Source organism: Apis cerana, linkage group LG1 (genome assembly GCF_029169275.1).
Source record: "Apis cerana isolate GH-2021 linkage group LG1, AcerK_1.0, whole genome shotgun sequence".
NCBI lineage: Eukaryota > Metazoa > Arthropoda > Insecta > Hymenoptera > Apidae > Apis > Apis cerana.
The window spans coordinates 16,457,112-16,476,984 of NC_083852.1; the positions used below are offsets into that span (position 1 = coordinate 16,457,112).

The window sequence follows — 19,873 nt, forward strand, 5'->3', positions numbered from 1 at the left end:
AGATACGCTTTCTCTTGTTCGTATCAGTCGGGAGAATTACGCGTGATTAACGTACTGCGGGGAAAACTGCGTGTGTGTATGCACGCGTGTATCCGAGACACAAAGGAACAGTTTCTTCTAGCGGATAAGAGAGAGAAAAAAGAAACATTTGCGTCTGGAATTCCACACAGACGGATCATCTACAGTTGTCAGAAACCGCAGTTAGCAAAATTAAACCGCAATTCCTCGTTTCATCTTATCTTCAACGCTCATTTCTATATCACAATATTTTCTACTTGCATTTCCACGTCTCTAAGAGAGAATCTCACGTTTCTCAAGCGGAACTTGTTATTTATATCGAATTACAAACATTCAACTTTCCAATAATCTATTTCAAACGCGTCGAAATCGATACCAATCCTCCTCTCCAACCCATTTAAAACTGGCTATCTTAGAAACCTACGCTTATATTATCATCGTAACCACCAAACTCGAGATATTCTCGTCAACAAAGTATTCGAACACCGTAACGAGCAGAGGAGAATATCACACGAGCGACACGAGAAAACGAAAGACAAGAACGAAGAGCGTGGCGTCCGCGATCCTTGAATAAATAAATGGCGTGTGTTTCAAGCACGCGCGTTCTCGGGGGTTGGCTATGAAGTCGGCGCAGTCGATGACCGTGTCACGGCATGTCCAAAGTGTCCGTTCTGTTCATCGACGGAGGAACCCACCGCAAGAGCGGCTTCGTAATTGGCAGGTACGGCAACATGATACCGCGACTCGCAGAGCGAGCAGTGCACTGCACTCGCATCTTCCCTCTCCCCCCTCGTTTCGACGCGGTCCCTTATCCTCCCTCGGGACGCTTCCTCCTCACCCACACCACTGCGCCCTTCAACCTTCTCGAGAGAGGGAGACGGAGAATCTCCACGCTCTCGTCCATCCCCAAAGACGAATATCACTTTGCATCTCGTCACGGCGTGCAACGTACGAGACTTGCGTTCCGCATGAAACTTTATATTTGACGGCCTTCGTTTCGCCGATGAGCGAAAAACGGAGCCGTCCGTTCACCTACCTTCTTCCTCGATTCGATACTACCCGCGTATCTGTGGATTCTTTTCTGCCATCTTTTCTTCATTCTTTTTTTTTTCTCGAGAAACTTTTGCGAAGATTATTTAATTTTGGAAGATTCGGTGAGAAATCTTGCGTTCTTTGTATCCCTTTGACTAAAGGATAATTCTAAAAATTCTAAATTTTACATAATGCTTGATTATACAAACTTTAACTGATCTCTTATTAACCGAATTACTGGAGCGTCCATTTTCACACCAACGTTTTTGTAATAAAACATGATTAAACATGTGCATTTCATCCATCTGATGTGTAATAAATATAAAAATTAATTCATTGAGCGTAAAACAGTTAGAACGCTCGTTGTATGCATTTTAATTTCGTGAAATTCTTTCATGTGAATTATAAATTCACCACTAATTAGAAATTTATATATTTATCAAAACCTACGCTCCAGAAACCAATCCTTCTTTCCAACTCATTCCCCCTCCGATTGAAATAACGATTACTCGTCGTCACTTATTCGACATCGCGTTATTCCCGGCGAAATTTTTCGAATAACTTTGTAAATGAATCAGCCGTGGAAATAGGAAGGGGAAAAGAGGGGAAGGAAAACCGTATATCCGAATGACGACTCGAAGATTAACGAACAACGGCCGTTCGAAAAGGGGGTTGTAAATCAAATTTAACGGAGTCGTTACGCCACCGCTTGCCGCTCTTGTTCCCCGCGTTAATTAAGATCCGATCCCTTTTTCTCGCCGCCTTTTTTCCACACGAACGTGTCCTGTATAACCTTCGCCCTCCTCCTCCTTCTTCGAGGGACGTGCACAACCGCGGTAGCGGTCGTGAAGAAGTATAGCATAGCCGCAAAGGCCACGATTTATATTTGCTAATAAGTCTGTCAAAGAGGTAACCAACTGCTGTTGGTACAAGCTTCTCGGTATCCGGAGCCTTGGTCCTCTGTGCTCCAGATATAGAGGCGCGTACCACCGTCTACGGGGTACGAAAGGCAGAGACCACTTACCGTGCACCATATACCGTGCGCCATATACAGATGTTTTACCGATATCATATTTGTTCCTTATACAGTAGCGGCCCTTTCCCGCGTCACCGTTCGAGAAAGTGCAGCAGCTGCGCGCGTACGATAAAAATCATTTCGGATTTTTTAGAACGACACGGCGATACTTCCACTACCCTTTTCGACGCTCCTTCCTTCGATCACCCTTCTTCGTGTTCCCTTTGTTCGAAACTTGTTCGCTCTGAATCTCACGGGGGCAAAGTACAACAAGAACGATAACGTAATAAAAACCCGTAAATTCTTTGGATCGTGGAATTCGTCCTTCTTTTAAGGGAAGCTTCAATCACGTTGAAGTTGAATTATTCGTCGATTATTTGCGCAATATCTGGTACTATCTTTGGAACAACGTTGCGAAAAGAATCTGTCCGAAGGGTCTGTACGCTTTCCGAAAACAGAGTGCCAGGTATTCGAGCGGCACCGTTACTTCGTGCAACCGGGTTCGCCGGGTCCGTTGCATGACGTAATCGAGCGTGTTGGAGGGAAAGAGAGGGTCGCATCGCCGATTCAAAGAAAAAGGGAAAAAAGAAAGAAACAGCTCGATCGATCGGATCGATCCACTTGGCGCAAACGTACCGCGAGGCATTCGAAATGCTGGCCGATCGAGGGGGCTCGATTCGACCGAGCCATTGTTCGTTGCGATTGGCGATTAAGCAATTACCAGGGCACAGCGTCCGGCCAGTCGATCGGAAAGCGAACGGAACGACGGTTTCGTAGCTAATCAGTTGACTTAATGGCGGCAGAAATGGGGGATGAGCGTGGAACGCAGACGAGGAGAGAATTTATTAGCATATAATCACCTTTAATCGGAGGCACTCCGATCATCATCATCATCATCATCATCACGATGGGCCACGATCGTCGCCACGATCATTATGCTAAACAGTATGAATCTCGAATCACGTAGGGAGCCGGCCTCCACGGCCTTTGCCTTCTGCTCTCTCTTCTCTCTCTTCTTCTTCCTCGAGTCTCCGCTTCCACCTCCCCCACGGTGATCGTGGGTGGATGGAATGTCGATAGGCATCTGGGTACACTGGTTGGCCCAGCTGTTGTGCAGGATTACGCGAGTACGTGGCGCATACTCGGCCAGGACCTTCCAAGATATCCTCGAAGGCCCTCTGCGGTTATATCCTGTCGCTCCACCTAGCCGGATCCTAACTTGGAATTTGATCGCGCGTAATTAATGTTTGTGCGCGATCGCCCATAACGGTTCGTTTCCCTGTGTCCCTCCACTCTTTCCACTCCCATTCTTTTATTCTCTTCCTGAACCTTGGCGTCGAACCTCGAGGTCGTCCAACTTTCTTCCTTTGTCGTTCCTCGAAGGGCGTTCCTTTTGCACACATCTGAAATGATATATCGAGAATGTGAGCGGATTGTAAGTGTTGGATGCATAATTGGACGTCGTTGCTTTCTATTTATCTATCTTGAGGATTATCAAGGTTTGATCGATATAGCGAATTTTGGATTGGATTCCGAGTATTGGATAAATTTAGAACGGGAGCGTCGTATTTTCATCTTCGATCGAGCTTCCCCGGGTAGCTGAAATCGTCGATCCATCGTTTTGAAGAAACCCACATGGCGAAAGAATAAAATCGATCGGGACACCCGACACTGTTTACGAAATATTATCCACCTCGATCGAGGTACTCATGTGTACAAATCTCTGTATATAAAATTTGCACACGTGCGTCCAACACGTATGCACGCACGTGTAAAAACGAAAAAAGAATTTTTAAAAAGAATGGAATGTAGACTTACACGGGAGGGAGGGGAAATAATATTTCATTTCGAACCGTTCGAACGAATAAAACGCGGTTCTAAAGTTACCGCGAATAAAATATAAAACATAAAATAAAACGAACGTAACGAGACGAGAAGATAGTTTAGAAATTCGAAGAAATTTATAATTGAAACCTTAAAGATAAAATTTGTCCATGATTTATTAATAGCTCCGGATAGAGTAGAAAAAGAAAATCTAACGCTTAAGAGTGGAGAGAATGGAACAAGGAGAAGGGAGAAGAAAAGAAGCCTGTTCGGACGATGGATCGATGTATAAAATGACACGACAGCTGGGAAGTGCACTTCTCCAACACGATGCTTCCATGTTCCTATTTCCATGCTCTTATTTTCTATCGATGTTTCGCTAATTATCCATTACACGTACCGGTACGGAATATCCTTTATTTTTTTTACTTAGGGCAACAACGAAAACTTATTCAAACACTTGCAATCGAACAACGATTTATCGAATGCCAGTTCGACGATTGTACGTTTCTGCCGAGGGTATCAAAATTATTAACACGCCTAATAACACGCTTAGACTTTATTAAATAATTATACGGCACGACATTATTCGTTCTCTCGACACGTTCGTTCGAAAATGAATCACGGCATTCTTATCTAAATTCCGATCCATACAATTCCCAATTTAACAAGATACTCGTTATCACCTTCGGTTTAAAGCATTGCCCACGCCACGTCCGGTTAGAACCCCTCTAATACCCGCGGCTACTTTACCTCAACAGTTATATCAACATAACGGACAATCAATTATCCGCGATACCGGCGTACCATCGTAAATTTCTCTCGCGTGTTACATAAGCCCATTATTAAACGGACATAACTCCTTCGCCGCGCAACAACGCCACGCGTAAAACCTAACGGATCCACGAAATCCACTACGATTTTCGTCCTCGGTCTGCTCCTTTGTCTTGGACGATCTATCACTTCCCTCGCCCGTATTTGGTCGGCCCCGATATCGGTCTTCGGCTAATTAAAGAACCGCTGTCAACGATAATAACGCTCGGTGGAAAGTGTTTGCTCGATGAGAGAGGAAGAGAGAGACAAAAAGGGGAGCCGAGGAACAGTGCACTTAATAGATCCCGCGGGAGAGCCGATAATTAACATTCCCGCGGCTATAAAAGCGGCTCGAACTTCTTGTCGCGTGGCCTTGCCATCGAAGATCGAGCGGCCATTGTTTGTGCATCGGCATAAATACCGTATTCTCTCGGCTTTACACCGTGGCAACGATAATAGGATACCGCCTAGTGACAGCCTGTTCCTTTCTGCGTGTTATATGATGCACCTTCCACGCGGTATATGGCGCATCCTGCTGGGACGCACTTTTCTGCCCGAGGAGAGCGCCGCTTCACCGCACCATTGTCGAGCTTACGTTGCTAAACGCATTCACGGTGCGGTTTTTTTTGTTGGGTGGATCGCAGGATTTCCGGTTGTCGCTCTTCTCCTCCACGTAATTAACCAGATTTTTTTGTTTTCTTTTTAAGCCGGCTTTTTATGGCTGTAAAAACGAACGATAAGGAGGAGAAAGAAATTCGAGTTAATCGAAGAATTGTGTGTAAGTTCGGTGGTGATCTTTTTTTTTTCTTTTTTTTTCTTTTTCCGCGTCCATCCGATTATCCATTCAATTCCTTGGCGAGTAAAAGTGGTTCGAGGCAAACAATGTCACAAATAATAACCTGCGTGTACTTAGTTTGTATTCACGATGCATGTGAGTTTATTTTCGATATGCATCGAAAAGCGTATATTAAAGTTGATAAGATCCTTTTCTTGATTGTTGCGAGCGAAGAGGATTAAGTGATTCCTGTTCCCAATCCTGAGATATTAAATTGTTTAAAGGCAATGTTATGCTCTATGTTGAATATCGTTGTTAAGAACCACTGTTCCTAATATCACGTTTGTATTTTGTTTCTCTTTGATAGGCATGAATTATATTCTACTAGAGAAACCATTCGTCCCCTATTTCATTGTAATAATATTCTTTGTAAAATTCTTCAAAATATTTTTTAGAATGGACATTATTTATTCTATATACGTTTCTAATGTTACGATTATCATTTAATAATCTTTCCAATAATTATTGAACGTATAAAGAAAGCCGAGAACAATCTTTTTCCTCGATATTTTATTTTTCTCATATTCTCCATACAGCCATTTGCAATTGCAAATTTGGAAAATCTCCTTCCCTTTTTATACTTTGCCTTTAAAATTGTGGTATGCGTTCGTCGAGACGTTCGTAGACTGGAAAGGTCCTCGAAGGCAAGACAGTAAATCGTAGTTGACCGTGTATGCTTGTCGAGTCACATGTTGGAGCGGTTTAATAATTATGATATAATTACGACGGTCATTATGCCGGTTAATTATGTAGAGATCGTAGACAACGACGATAAACAAGTCGACAACATCGCTCATAGAGCAAATAGAGATCGTTCTCGATCATTTGTAATAAGCTTGTAATTATGAATTTATTCTGTACGAGAACAGGGTTCGACGTGTTAATTGCGTAGTTTTTTTTTTAACAAAAAAGTGATTATTATTCACATTCGTCGTTCCGTTTTATCGAAGATTTTTCGAGGAATGTAATGCTTTCTGCATATTATTCGAGAGAAAATTAAATGATTAATGTCTTCTCATAAATATTTCGTAAAATGAATAAAATATTACTATTTTATAAAATTCGTAAGATATTGTTTCCGAGTTTTCTTGGTTTTTAGTTAATTCTTTTTAGATAATTTCTATTGTATTTAGGGAAGTTAAAAAAGTTAGTTGGGCTTATTTTCTTTTATGAGGAGAAAGACTGGTATTATGTATCTTGCAGATGATCTAAGAATAATTTCAATTAAGCCAGGAAAGTAGAAAATTATGTAATATGTTATCTTGAAAATCGCGAAAGATTTTCGTTTTCGTTATCGATACGATCCTTCGTTACATCTTTATATTTATGATTGAAAACCTTTCTATTTTATTGCTTCATGTTTTCGATGCGCCACGAATGAAATCACGTTTTAATCGTGATATTACTTTGTTGTCGTTATGATGAAAATTGTTTCTTCATCGATAAATTTTCTATAATTATTTTTCTTTATCGTTAATAACTTACGAAGACATTCGATACGATGATTATATATAAATTAAGTCTTATCTTTGGAAAGAATCGAAAGTGAAGCTTTACATTTCAATTAAAAAAGAATAAAAATTGTCTGCAATATCTCGAAAGCAAATATAATTGAATATTACCTCCAAGTATTATTCTTGCTTCCTGGTTCTACCTCGTTCCAGTCCTTTTTCCATTTTTATTTTCACTTTTCAACGATGGACTGGCTATATATGAGGAAACGTTAGAGGGAATCTTTTGTAATTTTGCACACCGGAAATGGGAGCAAATTACTTTGAAAGAGAAACGAAATCGTTTAATGAATTCACAATACTTGATGTACATATTCCATACGACGTACAATAATTAAAAAATTACACGGTAATCCACGGCTAAAGAATAGATTATTGTAATATTAATATTGTAATTTGTGTAATCGATCGTATTTATTGTTAAAAAAGGGGGAGAAACAAATTATCATTTACGAGAAAAATGGAGGAGAAAGTTGTTCTGGCTACGTAAGAAACGTTTTATGGGATCATCAACGAAATTTATTCACAATATCGTTTAAGATAATTCCACTTAGATGGATATTTAATTATTTTAAAATAATTATTCTTCAACCACTTGCTATTTTGTTCCATAATTGTCCATTACATAGCAAAACTTTCTACAACCGTTACTTCGGAGGAAAAAAAAATCGTTAAAGAAGCATTTAACAAATTATAATCTATTTATTCCTGCGGACTATAATGTGGATGTAATTTTATACTCGCAAAAATCACGCAGGACGAGACAATTTATTCATTTTATCACTTGATAATTTTTAAAAAATAATTCCTAATGCATTCTTTTTTGCATTTTAAAGAGTAATTTCTCTGGATGTCATTAGTTCGAAGTTTGAGATCTGTCACGGTAGTTAATGTTCAAATGAGACCATTGCACGTAGCTCGTTTCCTTTTCTACCCAGTTTCCGCATAAGATTGTTTCGTAAGATAAAATTTTATTTTATAATCCTTTCGCACAAAAACACTCACCACTTACGCAATACTTATTAAACTCTACTTGTTAATACCTTAAACGTACTCGCAAAAGTGCAAAGAGGATAGGAAGTGGCTGAAACCACAGGGGAAAATTAATAAAAAAGAAAAACATCGCAAGATATATAAAATTAAATAAATTACACGTGTAATTACACGTGTATTATCATAAAAAAAATCGTAATCGTTCCCCTTTATTCCTGTTTGGAGAAATATGATTCTGGTGTTGTAGAATTTTATTAAATAATAACACGCAGTTTTTGGTGCTTGATCTTGGCGAAATTACATACTTAAAACGAGAGTCTTTGTTACCTCTTGGCCCGGCCAAGAAAATTGAATAAAATTAGTCCAGGTATCGTCGAGGGCCGTGTCGGAACGTGGGGCAACGCTCGATCGAATGTTTGGTACGTGTCGTTGACCCCGATTTCTGACTCCATCCTGCGATTTCAGAGGGGCCAGATCGAAAACGGTCCCTTCGACTTGTCTACCCAACCACGCCTTGTATTGTCTCACTTAGGCCCGCTAATGTGTGTCGGCCGTGTTGTGGGTCGCACGACCATGTTACCGGTCGATCAAAGCAACCGAGATCTTCCAATATCCGCGCAGCGTTATGACTTACCTTCGATGCAAAATCACGACGCGTGGGTGGAGATTGAGCGACGGGTATAAACCGTCGAGTTTTCGTTGAATCGATCAAAAATTTTTTCCTCGAATCAATCGAAACAAGCGTGATATTTATTTTCGTACGAATTTCGTACGGGGGGAAGAAAATCGTGGCTCCCGCGCATGGAAAAATTGACGCGCGGAGTAAAGAATTTTGATGGTTAAAAAGAATTTTGAATGTTTGTCCCTCGACGAGAGATGTTCGAATCCTCTCCTCCATGTTTAATCTCCTTGACGAAAATGCTAATTTCGGCAATCGCAAATCGGCTCGCGCGTCATTGTTCTTTCGTGGCCGATCATGACAATAGCCATTTTTGAGTCCTAATAAACAACAGTTGCCATTGAACTTGGCGCATAAATTTACATACATTCATACATTACCGCTTGACATTTCTGATTTTCTTCATCGCCACCGTATCGAATAAAACCCTGTAACGGATAATTATACACGCTCGTTAAATACCAATTTATCAAACGATATAATTAATTATGTACAAACTGGATAAATTTATTACCCATATGATTTCGATATTTATTATATACAAAGATCGATCATCTTCCTATCTTCGTCGAATATCTCTCTCTCATATACACATATATACATATAAAATTCGAAAAAAATCTTAGAATAACTCTCCTGTAGGTCAGAATCTTTGGGAAAAGGCGGAGTTCATTTTTACAAGAAATAAAATCGAACAAAAGAATATGAGAGAAGGCGGCACGCGAGCCACGTTAATTGGCGCGTTAATCGTTCCCGATGCAATTAGCAGTTAGTCGAACACTTACGACGATAAGTCCGGGAGAGGAGAAATAATTATTACGCCACAGGATACCAGGCGATCCTCTTATTACCTATTTCCTGCCGATCTCTCCGGCCTTATTCCACCACGTCTACCTGCCGAGAAGTAATGAAACGTAATGGAACGTAATAGAACGTAATGAGTGGACATATACCTGGTCTATAACTCTTGCCTTGATCTTGGACCAGACGTGTATGCGCGAGTTGACCGAGAAAACCGATCGAGGAAGAACATTTTATCGACTATTATCCTTCCTCCCGACGAGTTATCGTGAGCCTTTTTCTTTTTTTTTTCTTTTTTTTACAACGAACGACGTCGTCTCGATTCGACAAAAGAGATTTCACGCGTTCCATGCAAATTTCTTTTTCGTCAATCCTTGCTTCGTTATTATTAACGACGAGAAAGCTTGGACGAAGATCGAAAGCAGAGCATTCTCGAAATCGTTTCGGGAAGCTATAATTAATTTATCTATTAAGTTAAATCGATAACTAATTCCGACCTTCCATCTTGTGGACCGTTATTGGAAAGAGGGACGATATCCCCGGCCGGAAATCATTCCTTCATAAATTACGCTCGTGATGTATCATTTTGGCGAATCTAGTATCGAGACTTTTCGAATAAATTACGCCAGTGTTACGCATTTGCCCACGAGTGAGGTTTTATCGTTTAAACGTTGGTTAAACTCTCTACGACGATAGCTCCGGGCACCGGATGAACGCTTCGATAAGAACACGATCGAACCGATATGCAAACGTTAATAAAATACACGGGTTTAATATATATCACGGGGAAGAAAGATTTAAATGCACAATTTTAGAATCGTACCGTTTCCTCGCACCTGGCCGCTGTTTAATTAAGAGTTAACTTTCGATTGGACTCTGCCGATTGATATATCCCCGATAATCGAATCTTGCTACCATGTATAATTCGATCTTCGAAAAAATGAAACAGATTTAACAGATTGTACATCATATCAACGCTATTCTCGATTTCCTGTCTTTTTTTCTTTTTCACTTGTTATTATCGCGGAGATATGTAAACGTCGATAAAGTGGATAGATTTAAGATCTACGCGCTACCGATAACTGGACATCGTTTGATTGAAAGTTAGTTTCGAAAACTAACATATATTTCTTCTATCCCCAGTTTCGTTAAAATCATTTCTCGGCAAGCAATTTGGCAAAGGCGAAAAATCATCTCGTAATACTTCCGGATTATTATACACGCTCGAGTTTAATTGCCATTCGCGAGGTTTCGCAAAAATAGGATGGATAAATCCCCTAGTTTCGAATGAAAGTCTCTCTTCTCACGATGCACGTAACACATTACACGGCATTAAACGGCATTCACCCGGGAAGAAATGTAATTAGAGTTGGGGTATCCACCCAAAAACCTGGCGATCATGTCCCGTGTGTCATTAGATGCACGGACATCGCAAACGTGGAATTATAATAATTTTCCGGCCGAGGTCCGATCTAATGTCGATCTAACGGTGTGTTGTCCGTTTCTAATCTCGGTCGTACGAGACATTATGTAGATTTCTTTCCTTTCATTCGACTACGTTTCCTGTTTTTTTTTTTTTCCTTTTCTCCAATTCAATCGTTCGTAAAGAGTATCGTATTAATGAATGAATTATTGCACCATTCAACGGGTCTCGGAGGGCATGAATCACGGATGATTTATTGTATAATCGTAGTGCGTTTAATCGGAGAGATAAATGAGAACAGGAAAAATTTATTAATCTGATTTTATAATCTATTTAATAAATGTTCGTCGTAAGACTTTTTTCTCTTGGGAAGTTCAATGAGAAAAAAAATTGCGCGTCTTCGTAGGATAATTTTGACGTGTATTCGATTTTCTTCTCTCTCTCTTTAATTTAAATTTATGGTAATAAAATAGGAGAAGGAAGAAAATAACGTAGCGGCGTAGAATTCGAATTCGAAGGAAGAGAGTATTCGCGTATACGTAAATTCTTCTCTCCTGGACCGAGTGCAGGCTCGCGTGACTGAAAAGCAAAAGAATTTTTATCCCTCGTAATTGTGGGAAGGAAGATTCGTGGCGCCTGTTTTCGCATCGATCTCGAGCAACACGTCTGATCCGTAAGTTGTCAGTCCTCGCTGTCAGGCACGCACTGGATCGCTCTTTCGATTCGATTTTCCATTTCATTCTCGTCGAGCCACCTCGATCGATTAAAATGTTTCCTGCAAATTAAAATCATTACCATCGATTCCAATCGAGATAACCTAAAAAGGAATGGAACGTTCACCTTTCAAGATTTACAGGCTGATGCATATAATCTCGATCAACGCCAGACAGTCCACGCTTTTTTTTTAATCCTTTTTTCTTCCTTCCTGTATACACCTGAATTTATATCATAGCACGAGAAATCGACAAATGCAAGTTGAACAATACAAATCGCGAGACAGAGGCGAGGCACGTTAAATACAGTCATCGTAACTCGTGTCAGGCGAAAATCGACGGATCAACTAGAAAATTGATCGAGCGCTCCGACGAGATTAACTTCATTTCGCGCCAACCTTTGATTTATGCTGCGGGATCATTATACACCGACGATTTACATATTTCAAATGATGATTGCCCGGCCAAAGTGGATATTGAACTCGTCGGTTGTTGCGCTTTCCAACTTGAATGGCGTATACGTGGCTGGTTCGCTATCCAATGAATATTGTTATCCGGGGAACGGGATGAATATCTTCCATCGAGTTTGAATTGGTTATTGAATTATTGCGCCAATTGTGATCTTATTTTCTGAACTGAAGTGTAATACCATTCTCGTGAATAAGATCTAGCCTGGAATTTCTGCGCGGGATGTGAAAATGAGATCTAGAGTTTGGGGGGCATTAAACGATTTTTTCCTTAGAAGAAAAGTTTAACTGTGGGAAAGTATGGTATTATATAGTTATCGGTATTTTTATTTAATTTTTATTTAAAAATAAAGAACTGTTCGAAAGGAATAATGATAGTGCGCATAGTCTTGGTATTTCTCAGAAATAAATAAATTATACCGATATATCATTATACAAATTTAAGAAAGAAATGACAAAGTCTTTGTGTCATCGAAATAATATTTTTGTATTGATTAAAGTTCTTCTAATTTCGAGACGATCGTCGACGGATTGAAATAAAGTTCAAACTAAAGTATTTATAATTTTCTTTTTTTGTTTGAAACTTAGAAAAAAAATTGCACGACATATGAAGAAATTGTCGTATTCGCGATGCAGAGATGAAATGAAATATTTCGCGTTTGCTTTGTTTCGAAGCATTTGTTAAAGCATATATGGGGTGTATTCTTTCGTTTGGAACAACTGATTTTACTTGGAATCGAGAAAGAAGAATTCCGAAGCGTTGATCAATCATGACGACACGAGATCCATTTCATTCCGAGATCGATTATTATGGGCCAGTGTCGGGTTACATAGCCCGGGGAGGTAAACGTGCAACAACAGTGACGGTAAATCTTAAATAATCGTGAACGTTGTATCGATAGATTTGCCATAATTCTTTACCTCGTTCACTCGTTACGGTACTTGGACTTTCTATCGTTTCTACGATCGTGTGTATCGGCTCGACGCGATTGTCATTTAAAACGCCTCTACTTATCGTAATTTTCACACTTTATTAACTAAACTTAAACCAAAACCTATAATAAAAACACCTTTGACCGGGGGGAATAAAACCGTGCCTATCCAATTTTTTTTTTTTTAATTCCCCCTGGAATTTTAATAACGTTATTCTGTCTCATACCTTTTATTAAATCGTCTGGAAAAATAAACTGCGCTCCATTAACTTCGTTTTATCATTTTACGCACATTGTACCACTACAATTCACGCTTTTGTCTCGTGAAATATTCCAGAAAGCGTAATAATAATCCAATAATCATCGAATAGTTTCAATTACGTAATACGGCAAAATAATTAATTTCCAGAAATGATTCTGTTAAAAAATATTTATTTTCCTGCATTCTCCCGAGTAACTTTTCAATTCCAATCACCAACCACACGAATGAAAAGCAATATTTATACCCGTTCCTTGCATCATTATTACACCGTAAATCAGCCAGGAAAATCGTTTCATCCTCGGTATAAATTAACTCGTCGTAAATTAAAAGAAGTTTAACACCTTTCCATCCATTCTTCTCCACGTAAATAACCATTTTTCGCAGAATCGATTCGGCAATATCGATCTGACCGGCTCGTAATTATCGGATTATTCGACGACGATTTTATTTCCAATCCAGTTTATGGAACAGCTTGATCGACCAAGAGGAGGAAGCGGTGGATTAAGTGATTCCCAATTACGTAAAAGCAGCGGTCTCGAGATTCCAGGGCGTCGATGAACGATCACGAGGACACGATTCCGAGGATCGATCGCGAGCAACGAGGTAAACGGTGTGACGACAGAACTAGAACTTGTGGACTCGTTGTATATCCGGTATTATAAACTTGTCGTGTGTATCGCGGCCGAACAATTTATGCAGCTTTGCCCTTTGTCTCGGATCCTGGTTGATTTTCTTTCAGATACAGGCGCAGAGGTCTTTGGGCTTTTTCGTTTCTGTATTCGAATCGTGAGGTCAGTGTTGCGCAATATCTGGCGCCAGCTTTGCTACTACTTGGTCGAAAGTACGACATCACGTAGTTGAAATGTATACATATGCATAGAAACTGGAGAAATGTTATATTTCCCGTTTCCAGAAACACGTAATGTAAAAATCTTCAATTTTTATTTTCATTTTTATTTTTGTACGGTTATATATGATTGTGCTAGGTGAAAAGGCGATTGCGAGTTTTCTTCTATCTTTTGAAAATCCATTAATAAATTATGTTTATTTAAAGTAACATAAATCTTTGGGGAAACGTTTCGTTTTCGATAATGATGAATAATACGTCATAAATCGTAGGGTTAACGATACGGAAGCTGAATCCAACACGAGGGAACGGTAGAAAGAAATTTATGCAAAACGTTTATTCTACCGAGTTGCAATCCATTTTCTATAATGATTTCCCTTCTGAAAATTTTCGATATTCCATTGAAATTATTTCCAATTATTTCCACAAGAAGTTACGTTTCAACGCACGCAAATATAAATTTATTACATTTCGCGCGTATAAATAATTTCACGATAACTTTCAACATTATTCATCAAATTCTTTTTTCGTCAAAACGGTTAATTCTCATCCAACAATCTCAAAAGTGCAAGAATAACTAACTCTAAATACTCGCACGATACTCGTGCAATAAATTCAAGCCTAACAATATTTATAATTCGATTTATCCATCTGCAAAAACAATTCCATGCATTTTCTCAAACTTGCCAATTCATCGAAGCTCTCCTCTCCCTCCCCAAGATAATATCGGATCACGTACGCACGTATAAGAACAATTTTCGTTCCGGTGCTTAGGAGGCTGCCGTTTCAGGTCATAGTTGATTCCAAGTCGATATAATCGGCGACTTTCTCCGGGCCGTGTTTAGTAAGGTCTTATAAAGCGGAGCCGTGGCGAGGCTTGTCCGATCTGACGCGATAAACCTGCCTGAAAACCTATTGTTACACCCGAGTTCTCCCCCTTCTCCGCGGCTAAATTATCCAAATGCATTCGAATACCGTTCCACGTCGGCTAACAGTAAACCGCCCCTTCATTTTTCCGGATATATCCACAGAGAGCAAGACAAATTTCTCGTTAGCCTGGGCCGCGATGATAAATTTCTCGATGCCCTCGCAGAGACAGTGAAACGAGCGGCTGAACAACATTCGATCCTTGTTTTCTTCTCCGTTCGATCGTGGATCTTGGCTCGTGTCTTTAATAATATTATTATTGTTATGTGTCCTAAAAACGTAGATAAATCATTATTCCAATTAATCATAATTTATCGTAAAAATAGTAACGCGATATACAAAGTACAAAATAATTTGTATTGTACATTATTTTGTATAATACAAAGTGCATTTTAAAAATATCACGACGAATTATGTCGTATTTCATATCAGTTTAAAATATTTCTTTCGATCGATATCGAATTTTATATCTTTAATGTCGTGATAGTAAATTTGCTTGTAATACGATGGAATATATTTTTTTGAAAACAATCTGTATGTTTTGTTTTTAAATCTCTGAATTCCTATTTGATCGTAAATAAATAAGTGAAAATTTCTGTAAGTAGAAAGTAGTAAGAAACGTCATACGTGGTCATTAATTTGAATATTGATATAAATTTAATTTGACGTGCAAACGATGTTGAAATAAAATTTCATCGAATTTTTCTAAATATAAATTGTCTGTTTTCTATGATTACGAGAAATAGAAATTAATAAATAAATCAAAATCGTGCGAGAAATTGGAATATTATTAAAGAAATTATCGTTAAATCACATACTGATTGATATAGAATTATATCAGTATATATTTTTCCAACTTTTAATTCAGATTTTTATTTTCGGATAAATGTGAAACGAAAGGAACAGACAATTTAAGTATGTCGGTCAACGAACGTTGGCTAACAAATAAAAAGTGAAGAAACAATGTAAAGACGATTGTGGTGACAAACAACATTACTCAAAGTTCTTTCTACTATTGCTAATAATTGCAACCTTTTCTCAAATTCTGTGTCACACGTTGCACCGTCAATCAACTTTTCCGCAAGGGCGTGCTTTCACTCATCTTTCACATTGCATACAAACTAGATAGATCTTCTAAAATGTAATTAAGGTTACCGAACCTTCCGGACGAAAAGTAATTTCCACGAGGAATATATGATTTATAGATTCGTTCGAACGTATCCATTTGTTTCGATTTTCATTTTCGAAATTAGATGACCAATGGTAACCTCGCATTATTTTTCCTAACATTTTGCTAACATCAAGATAAATACGAGATATTTATCAAGATTTATGACTATCAAAGAATAAATTACGTAATTTTCCATTCTTAACCCAATTACTTCGATATGTAAATAAAAAATAGAAAATCTCTTTCTTACGTTCTAAATATTCCTAAGAAATATTTATCTCGTTACAGTGGATGAATCTACACGGATGAACAGTAAAAGAAATTCGTACAACATTAACCCTCCTATTTGATCTTCTTTTCAATTCAATTACAACGAATTACATTGAAACATAACACGATAATTAAACGTACAAAACACAGCCAATGTTCGAAATATTTCGCGAAGATATTGAACGAGATATCGAAGAGAATAAACACACTATTAATAAAGAAACTTCTTCTTTTTTCACGCGTAAAATTCATCCACCGAAGTGGATTCCCCGACGCAGGACGATCCTGTAAACTAATTCGCAACACCGATCAATCATCGAACAATAACAAGAATAAAATAAACGAGCCAATTCAACATCATCATCTCCGCCTCTCACTTTCGCACGAATTAGCTCCCTCCCCCCTGGCCAACGTGTCACGCCGACTCAGCAGATTTTCGTTGCATTCACAGCACGGAGCAAAACGGTGCAAAACCGTTTAATCACCGGTCAAGTCGATTCTTTCCTTCACGGGGAAGGGGACAATAAGAGAGAGTTTTTCTTTTCTTTTACCCGGTCGCGCGCACGGGAGAAAGGCGAGGCGATTTTATCTTTGCGCCTGGTGTATAACCAGCGATATATCCAGCTCTCGAGATCGATTTGCATAAGCTTCCACGGTGAACTAGGAAAAGGCGCGCGCGCTTAATTAACGTGTCCCACTCGTGGTACGGGTGCAGATTTATACGAGATCGTAACCGCACGATCCGAGGAGTCATCATCTCGTTAAGGAACTTTAAAGGATTCCCAGCCGTTTCGAAAAACCGCGCGCAATGCGGAAGTCGGCGCGCGACAACGGTTCCCGGTTGCTGGCGTACCGCTAAATTTCGTTAAAAAATCCTATGTCCGACATTCATACGCTTCATCACTCGATCGCTCGCCCCTCGCATTCCTCGCGTTAAACTTCGGAGATCAAGGAAGAAGGGACCAACTTTTTCTGATTACGAAGAAAGTCGCGGGACAGTGGCTTTCGAATCGACTGTTGAAAATCCCCGCAAAATGTCCTACTAAGGACATTTATTTTAAAAATTACATTTTAAAAATTTTCATTCGCGAATTTGAATCTCGAAATCTTGATAACAAGTACGTATAATTTTTTAATAATCGAGAAGAAAATTTCAACGTAACGTAATGGCGCAAGAAGTTTGTAATTATTTTATTGAGATAACCAGCTGATTTGAAGCTTAATTTCATTTTTTATACGATCCTCAATATACATATATATACGGAGAACAAATATATCGCGTCACATGTATCGACACTTAACGCGTAATGGATAGCTCATCTTCCTTCTGCCATCGTGGCTGCAACTCCGATCGCATCCTTCCGGCTTAGTGAAGTTATTATCACTCGTGATTACAAGTTAAGCCTTCCCTTCGATTCGCGTCCGTGTTTTGCGTCAAGGTTAACCCCGGGGGGAAACGTAGTTGCATGCACAGATTCCATCCGTGTAGTACCATCATGACTCCATCGCTCGGGAGCCGAAAAATAGCGTGGAAAAACGGTCCCTCGTTTACAATTACGGATCGTCTCTCGCTGGCAGAAAGAGAGACAGAGAGGGGGAGGGAAGAGGTACGTTGAGGTAACACGCATTTTTCCATGCACGGTTAGAAAGGAATTAATTTGCAAGATAATGAGCGTGCCGATGTAGCTAGCACGCGTTCCCTGTACACCGGCCGGCCATTATCGATTCGAAAAGCGAACACCACGCACGAAAACGCGTTTCTATGAATCATCTCATCCGTATTCAAACGATCACGTTTCGCGAATCGAGGAGGAAGCCACTCAACGAAACCATCTCGCCCGATTAATCCTCCCGTTTTCCTCTCCTTTTCTTCGTCCTTTGTCTCCTCAGAGTCTTGCACGACTGTTAAAGGTGAACTAAAGGTCTGCTTCTAAAGAAGAGGAGAGATCTTTATTCAGAAAGACAAGTTTTGTGGATCGATCGAACGTTTAAATTGCAAGAGGTCGACGATTCTGAAGGGATAATTAGAGATATTTGAAAAAGAGGGAATTAAGGGGAGGCTCTGGAGTCGCGCGAGGAAACGATTTCACTTCCAAATGGAATCATTGAATCATCCCACGGAATCATATACACCTTGTGTACACTTGGTTGCTATTTCTCAACGCGATACGTGCACACGATTCCTTTATTTTCCAAGCTACATGCACCGATGTACCCACCTACTGTGGATCAAGGACGACGCACTGCACGCTCACCTGCATGCTTATACGGGATTTTAAAATGCAACCAAGCTTTTGCACCTCGGTGTAACGAACTTTTATCGATCAAGCCCCAACCCTGAAACGTACTCGCGTGATGCAATGCGACCTTCGTCTTTATCTACAAGATAATTTCTATTCGAGATACAGAAGTTCAAGTACGCCAAGATTCGGTGTTAGATTAGAGAAAATTTATCGTGTTAATAATTATTACGAATTTTCTAATATTAATATCTTTACTTTAGTATTCAAAAAAATCGAAAACATTACTCCGTAAAGGATTTTTTTTTAACGAGCTTCACGAAATTTTAGTAAGTGAAAACAAAATTAATTATTTGATTGGAATAATGGAATAGTAGCAAAAGTAATAGGACAAGCGTCGTACGTCCCTCTGAAGGCGGGAAGAAAAATCAGTCCGAAAAGACGAAGTGTTTTGCAAGGAAGTATCGAGGCCCCTTAACGGGATCCTCCCATCTACCATAAATTATACATTATATCGTATAAGAGGCGGCCCACGTGGCGGCGAATCGTAGAGTGCAACGATGCATCTTTTTTTTTTTTGGCCGGTATAATAATTTATATTCCGTCGTAACGCGCTCGATCCCCTCTCAATAAAAATATTTAATTACAATATGAGATTGCCTTTTTAATTTGCGCCGCGATATTTCAAATATCCTCGCTTGTTTGAACGCGATTAATCGGCTCTCGTTACGCTTATTAATCGTGAAAACTCAATTACACCGTCAATGTATCAATTTTTCGATGTGCGCTCCAACTTGTTTAAAAAAAGGAAAAAGGAAGAAAGAGAAGAAAATGGTTGGAAAATAAGGGTACGCGTGGTAAATAATTTTTGTGGTTACCGTACAATTTACGAATATTATTATTAAGGGGATAAAAATGAGGAAGTTTAATTACGAGGTGAAAATTTCCGTCTTTAACGAACTTTATGCTTCCATACAGATAATTTGTATCTTATCGATGCATCTGTCGGCTAATAACGTATAGGTAATTGATTAAACCACCTATCAAGGCAGGATGATACAATGTTCAATCCTTGATTGAATTAATAAAAGGATACCACC

The 19,873-nt window shown here is 39.3% G+C and overlaps 1 long non-coding RNA gene across 1 annotated transcript in view; it reads left to right on the forward strand.

Annotated features, from left to right (window-relative positions):
• LOC108001577 (uncharacterized) overlaps positions 1–19,873 on the forward strand; it is a 120,964-nt gene that overhangs the window by 51,392 nt on the left and 49,699 nt on the right. The window lies entirely within an intron of this gene.